Here is a 7,102-nt window from a genome sequence, read left to right on the forward strand (position 1 = left end):
GCCTGGATAGCTCAGTCGGTAGAGCATCAGACTTTTAATCTGAGGGTCCAGGGTTCAAGTCCCTGTTCAGGCGGGTGCTTCCTTGAACGAAAAATTACTCTAATTGGATGCTCTTTATGTGTTCCCCTGCATGACGAATAAGATATTCCATTACTAAAATTGCAAAAACGTCTTTCATGGAGTTGTGAAATGCACATCTGCCTCATATATCATGTGCCATTTGACTAAACTTAAGTCGTACGTAGATTTACCTAAGGCAGTGGTATTCAAACCTGTCCTGGCGCCCCGTATCCATGCCAGATTTTTGGGATAGCCCCATCTGGTGATCACGGTTCGATCCCCGGCACCGGGAGTACGTGGTTGTCCGACATTCGGTCGGATGTGCTTTTACGTACCGGATCGGAATCGGCCCCAATAAAATCGTACATGAAATATATAGCAAGTCAACCTGAAATCTGCTGGGTCGGAATGGGCTCGATTCCGATCCGTGTCGGAAGGTTAGGAGTCCGTACGAATTTGTCGGGACGGCATGGCAGAGTGCCCGGGATGGGCTCCATGGCTCTTGGGCAGTCGTCCCCCGGGCGTCCGGGGCTCCATCCAGGCCGACGGTATGGCAGAGTGCCTGGGATGGGCTCCATGCGTCCCGGGCCTTCGTCCCCCGGGCGTCCGGGGCTCCATCCAGGCTGACAGCATGGCAGAGTGCCCGGGTCGGGCTCCATGGTTTTCAGGGTGGTCCTCCCCTGGGTGTCGGGGCGCTCCAGGCCGAAGGCATGGAAAAGTGCCCAGGACGGGCTCCATGCGTCCCGGGCATTCGTCCCCCGGGCGTCCGGGGCTCCATCCAGGCTGACGGTATGGCAGAGTGCCCGGGTCGGGCTCCATGGCTTTCACGGTGGTCCTCCCCTGGGTGTCTGGGGGCTCCAGGCCGAAGGCATGGAAAAGTGCCCAGGATGGGCTCCATGCGTCCCGGGCACGGGCACGGGGACGGGGACAGGGTCGGGAGAGTCCAGGCGGCTTCACTTCCGTGTCCAGCCATCTGATCGCCCAGATTCCCTCGGCCATCTGGTCGCCCGGATCCCCCCGGGCATCTGGTCGCCCGCAACGCTTTCCTATGGGGCGACCAGATGGCCGAACTTCCCTGGAAGTCCCGATGAGGTGCCATTCGCTGCCCGGATCCCAGCGAGGGCTCCAGGAGGTCGGGTACATTCGCGCCTTGGGTCCCCTCTGTCACCTCGCGTGCACAGATTACAAGAAAAGGGGGTAATTTTCCTCCGGATTACTAGGGAGAAGGGTACGCCCGGACACCCCTCCGTGGCTGGTGGTTCTCTGCCATGGGGACCAGATGGGCTATGCCTGGGCAACACCTCCCTAGGCCACCCGGGGCTTCCTTCCTCCAGGCCAACTGCATGTCAAATTGCCCAGGACGGGCTCCATGGCTCCTGGGTAGTCGTCCCCCGGCGTCAGGGGCTCCATCCAGGCTGACGGCATGGAAAAGTGCCCAGGACGGGCTCCATGCGTCCCGGGCGTTCGTCCCCTGGGCGTCCGGGGCTCCATCTAGGCTGACGGTATGGCAGAGTGCCCGGGTCGGGCTCCATGGTTTTCACGGTGGTCCTCCCCTGGGTGTCTGGGGGCTCCAGGCAGAAGGCACGGAAAAGTGCCCAGGACGGGCTCCATGCGTCCCGGGCATTCGTCCCCCGGGCTTCCGGGGCTCCATCCAGGCTGACGGCATGACAGAGTGCCCGGGTCGGGCTCCATGGGTCCCGTGCAGCCCTCCCCCGGGCGTCCGGGGCTCCCACCGCCAGGCCGACGGCATGTCAAAGTGCCCAGGACGGGCTCCATGAGTCCGGGACAGTCCTCCCCCGGGCGTCCGGGACACCCATCTCCAGGAGGCCAACGGCATTGGCAAAGTACCCAGGACGGGCTCCATGGGTCCCGGGCAGACCTCCCTCGGGTGTCCGGGGCACCCATCTCCATGAGGCCAACGGCATTGGCAAAGTACCCAGGACGGGCTCCATGGGTCCCGGGTAGACCTCCCCCGGGCGTCCGGGGCACCCATCTCCACGAGGCCAACGGCATTGGCAAAGTACCCGGGAAGGGCTCCATGGGTCCCGGGTAGACCTCCCCCGGGCGTCCGGGGCACCCATCTCCATGAGGCCAACGGCATTGGCAAAGTACCCAGGACGGGCTCAATGGGTCCCGGGCAGACCTCCCCCCGGGCGTCCGGGGCTCCCACCTCCAGGCCGACGGAATGTCAAAGTACCCAGGACGGGCTCCATGGGTCCCGGGCAGCTTCCCCCGGGCGTCCGGGGCACCCACCTCCAGGCCGACGGCATGTCAAAGTACCCAGGACGGGCTCCACGGGTCCCGGGCATTCCTCCCCCAGGTCGTCCGGGCCCTAGAGCTCCGGTGGTCCAACCTGCGCCTGAGGCCCAGCCGGGGTCCAAGAGCCCTGCCTTGCGTGGGCAGGCAGTCAGGAACCCTACCGCGAAGGCTTGGGATGGATGGGGAGCTGGGAGTCCTTTCGAATGGGGCGACCAGATGGCCGGGCTTCCCTGGAAGTCCCGATGAGGTGCCATTCGGCTCCTGGATCCCAGCTAGGGCTCCATGAGGTCGGGTTCTTTTACGCCTTGGGTCCCCTCTGTCACCTCGCATGCACGGATTGCAAGAAAGGGGGGTAATTTCCCTCCGGATTACTAGGGGCAGGGTAGGCCCGGACACCTTTCCAGGGCTGGTGGTTCTCTGCCCGGGGGGACCAGATGAGATATGCCTGGGCAACACCTCCCCCGGGCGTCTGGGGGCTCCATTCTCCGGGCCAACGGCATGGCTCAATGCCCAGGACGGGCTCCACGTGTCCCGGACAGACCTCCCCTGGGCGTCCGGGGCACCCATCTCCAGGAGGCCAACGGGATGGCAAAGTACCCGGGAAGGGCTCCACGGGTCCCGGGCAGCCTTCCCCCGGGCGTCCGGGGCTCCCACCTTTAGGCCGACGGCATGTCACACTGCCCAGGACGGGCTCCATGGGCCCCGGACAGACCTCCCCCGGGCGTCCGGGGCACCCATCTCCAGGAGGCCAACGGGATGGCAAAGTACCCGGGAAGGGCTCCACGGGTCCCGGGCAGCCTTCCCCCGGGCGTCCGGGGCTCCCACCTCCAGGCCGACGGCATGTCACAGTGCCCAGGACGGGCTCCATGGGCCCCGGACAGCCCTCCCCCCGGGCGTTCGGGGCACACATCTCCAGGAGGCCAACGGCGTTGCAAAGTACCCGGAAAGGACTCCACGGGTACCGGGCAGTCCTCCCCCGGGCGTCCGGGGCACCCATCTCCATGAGGCCAACGGCATTGGCAAAGTACCCGGGAGGGGCTCCACGGGTCCCGGGCAGGCCTCCCCCGGGCGTCCAGGGCACCCACCTCCAGGCCGACGGCATGTAAAAGTGCCCTAGACGGGCTCCATGGGTCCCGGGCAGCCCACCCCCCGGGCATCTGGGGCACCCATCTCCAGGAGGCCAACGGCGTTGCAAAGTACCCGGGAAGGGCTCCACGGGTACCGGGCAGTCCTCCCCCGGGCATCCGGGGGGCTCCCTTCTCCAGGCCGACGGCATGGTTCAATGCCCAGGACGGGACGTCAAGTGGCCAGGACGGGCTCCATGCGTCCCGGGCATTCGTCCCGGGACGGGGACGGGGTGGGGAAGAGTCCAGGCGGCTTCACCTCCATGCCCGGCCATCTGGTCGCCCGGATTCCCTCGGCCATCTGGTCGCCCGGATCCCCTCGGGCATCTGGTCGCCCGCAACGCTTTCCTATGGGGGGGACCAGATGGCCGAACTTCCCTGGAAGTCTTAATGAGGTGCCATTCGCCTCCCGGATCCCAGCGAGGGCTCCATGAGGTCGGGTTCTTTCACGCCTTGGGTCCCCTCTGTCACCTCGCGTGCACAGATTGCAAGAAAGGGGGGTAATTTGCCTCCGGATTACTATGGGGCAGGGTATGCCCGGACACCCCTCCAGGGTTGGTGGTTCTCTGCCATGGGGACCAGATGGGATATGCCTGGGCAACACCTCCCTAGGCCACCCGGAGCTTCCTTCCTCCAGGCCAACTGCATGTCAAATTGCCCAGGACGGGCTCCATGGCTCTTGGGCAGTCGTCCCCCGGGCGTCCGGTGCTCCATCCAGGCCGACGGCATGGCAGAGTGCCCGGGACAGGCTCCATGCGTCCTGGGCCTTCGTCCCCCCGGGTGTCCGGGGCTCCATCCAGGCTGACGGCATGGCAGAGTGCCCGGGACGGGCTCCATGGGCCCCGGGCGTCCGGGGCTCCCTTCCCCGGGCCAGCGGCATGTCAGAGTGCCCAGGACGGGCTCCACGGGCCCCGGTCATCCGGGGCACCCTTCCCCGGGCCAGCGGCATGTCAGAGTGCCCAGGACCAAGTCCACGGGTCCCGGGCAGTCCTCCCCCGGGCGTCCGGGGCTCCCTTCCCCGGGCCAAAGCATTTCAGAGTGCCCAGGACGGGCTCCACGGGTTCCGGGCGTCCAGGTCTCCCTTCCCCGGGCCAACGGCTTGTCAGAGTGCCCAGGACGGGCTCCACGGGCCCCGGGCGTCCGGGGCACCCTTCCCCGGGCCAGCGGCATGTCAGAGTGCCCAGGATGAGTTCCACGGGTCCCGGGCAGTCCTCCCCCCGGGTGTCCGGGGCTCCCTTCCCCGGGCCAAAGCATTTCAGAGTGCCCAGGACGGGCTCCACGGGTCCCGGACGTCCGGGGCTCCCTTCCCCAAGCCAACGGCATACAGGAGTGCCCAGGACGGGCTCCACGGGTCCCGGATGTCCGGGGCTCCCTTCCCCGGGCCAACGGCATACAGGAGTGCCCAGGACGGGCTCCACAGGTCCCGGTCGTCTGGGGCTCCCTTCCCCGGGCCAACGGCTTGTCAGAGTGCCAAGGACGGGCTCCACGGGTCCCGGTCGTCTGGGGTCCCTCCCCCGGGCCAACAGCAGGTCAGAGTGCCCATTACGGGCTCCACGGGTCCCGGGCAGCCCGCCCCGCGGGCGTTCGGGGCACCCATCTCCAGGAGGCCAACGGCATTGCAAAGTACCCGGGAAGGGCTCCACGGGTACCGGGCAGTCCTCCCCCGGGCGTCCGGGGCTCCCTTCTCCAGGCCAACGGCATGGTTCAATGCCCAGGACGGGCTCCATGTGTCCCGGACAGACCTCCCCCGGGCGTCCGGGGCACCCATCTCCAGGCCAACGGCATGGCTCAATGCCCAGGACGGGCTCCATGGGTCCGGGGAGGCGTCCCATGCGCCTCCGGGCTTGGGAGCCCCGGCTGGGTCCAGGGGCCCGTGCGGGCCCCGGGTCGGGTGCTCCGGCCCTGGTCCCTGTCTCCCAGCCTACCGCACTGCCAAGGGCCTAGGAATGGGTTCCGTTGTTCCCGGGGAGCCTCCCCTTGCTTGGCTGGGTTCAGGAGCAGTGGCTAGGGCCCCTGAGGGCCCGGGGAGGGCGGCCTCCCCACCCCGGGCTCTGTCCTTGGTCCTGCTGCGTGGCAGGGTGCCCGGGACGGGGTCCGGAGGGACCGGGGAGGCGTCCCATGCACCTCCGGGCTTGGGAGCCCCGGCTGGGTCCAGGGGCCCGGGCGGGCCCCGTGTCGGGTGCTCCGGCCCTGGGCCCTGTCTCCCAGCCTGCCGCACTGCCAAGGGCCCGGGAAGGGGTTCCGATGTGCCCGGGGAGCCTCCCCTTGCTTGGCTGGGTTCAGGAGCAGTGGCTAGGGCCCCTGAGGGCCCGGGGAGGGCGGCCTCCCCACCCCGGGCTCTGTCCTTGGTCCTGCTGCGTGGCAGGGTGCCCGGGACGGGGTCCGGAGGGACCGGGGAGGCGTCCCATGCACCTCCGGGCTTGGGAGCCCCGGCTGCGTCCAGGGGCCCGGCCGGGCCCCGGGTCGGGTGCTCCGGCCCTGGGCCCTGTCTCTCAGCCTGCCGCACTGCCAAGGGCCCGGGAAGGGGTTCCGATGTGCCCGGGGAGCCTCCCCTTGCTTGGCTGGGTTCAGGAGCAGTGGCTAGGGCCCCTGAGGGCCCGGGGAGGGCGGCCTCCCCACCCCGGGCTCTGTCCTTGGTCCTGCTGCGTGGCAGGGTGCCCGGGACGGGGTCCGGAGGGACCGGGGAGGCGTCCCATGCACCTCCGGGCTTGGGAGCCCCGGCTGCTTCCAGGGGCCCGGCCGGGCCCCGGGTCGGTTGCTCCGGCCCTGGGCCCTGTCTCCCAGCCTGCCGCACTGCCAAGGGCCCGGGAAGGGGTTCCGATGTGCCCGGGGAGCCTCCCCTTGCTTGGCTGGGTTCAGGAGCAGTGGCTAGGGCACCCTGCCGCGGGGCAGGGTGCCCGGGACGGGGTCCGGCGGGCCCGGGGAGGCTTCCCCTGTGCCTCCGGGCCTGGGAGCCCCGGCTGGGTCCAGGGGCCCGGTCGGGGCCCCGGGTTGGGCGCTCCGGCCCTGGGCCCGGTCCCCCGGGCTGCCGCTCCACCCAGGGCCCAGGACAGGGGTCCGTCGGTCCCTTGCAGGCCTCCCCTGCTTGTCAAGGTGTAAGCGGGCCCCGGGTCGGAGGGCCCGCCGGCCCCTGGCAGCCTCCATGGCTGTGGCCCGGCTGGGACCCCGGGCCTCCGGCCCGGCATGCCCCGGGCGCCCGCTCCCTCCTTCGTGGGGGCACGGGGCGACCGGATGGCGTCCCTTTCGTGCCCGGCCATCTGGTCGCCCGGATCCCCTCGGCCATCTGGTCTCCCGGATCCCCTCGGCCATCTGGTCTCCAGGATCCCCTCGGCCATCTGGTCTCCCGGATCGCCTCGGCCATCTGGTCGCCCGCAATGCTTTCCAATGGGGGCGACCAGATGGCCGAACTTCCCTGGAAGTCCCGATGAGGTGCCATTTGCCTCCCGGATCCCAGCGAGGGCTCCAGGAGGTCGGGTACTTTCGCGCCTTGGGTCCCCTCTGTCACCTCTAGTGCACGGATTACAAGAAAGGGGGGTAATTTTCCTCCGGATTACTAGGGAGAGGGTCAGTCAGACCTCCGTGTGGTCTGGCGATTCTGAATCAGGGGAAGGCAGGACCCGGGCCCTCCCGCCGGGGCCCCCAGGGGCCTGGGTACGCAC

The 7,102-nt window shown here is 68.7% G+C and overlaps 1 non-coding gene across 1 annotated transcript; it reads left to right on the top strand.

The window, feature by feature from the left end:
- TRNAK-UUU (transfer RNA lysine (anticodon UUU)) lies at nucleotides 1–73 on the top strand. Its single transcript has one exon. It is a non-coding gene; the product is annotated as a tRNA-Lys (tRNA).
- Nucleotides 74–7,102: the final 7,029 nt, after the last annotated feature.

The sequence above is a fragment of the Lissotriton helveticus genome, chromosome 1_1 (genome assembly GCF_964261635.1).
Source record: "Lissotriton helveticus chromosome 1_1, aLisHel1.1, whole genome shotgun sequence".
Lineage (NCBI taxonomy): Eukaryota > Metazoa > Chordata > Amphibia > Caudata > Salamandridae > Lissotriton > Lissotriton helveticus.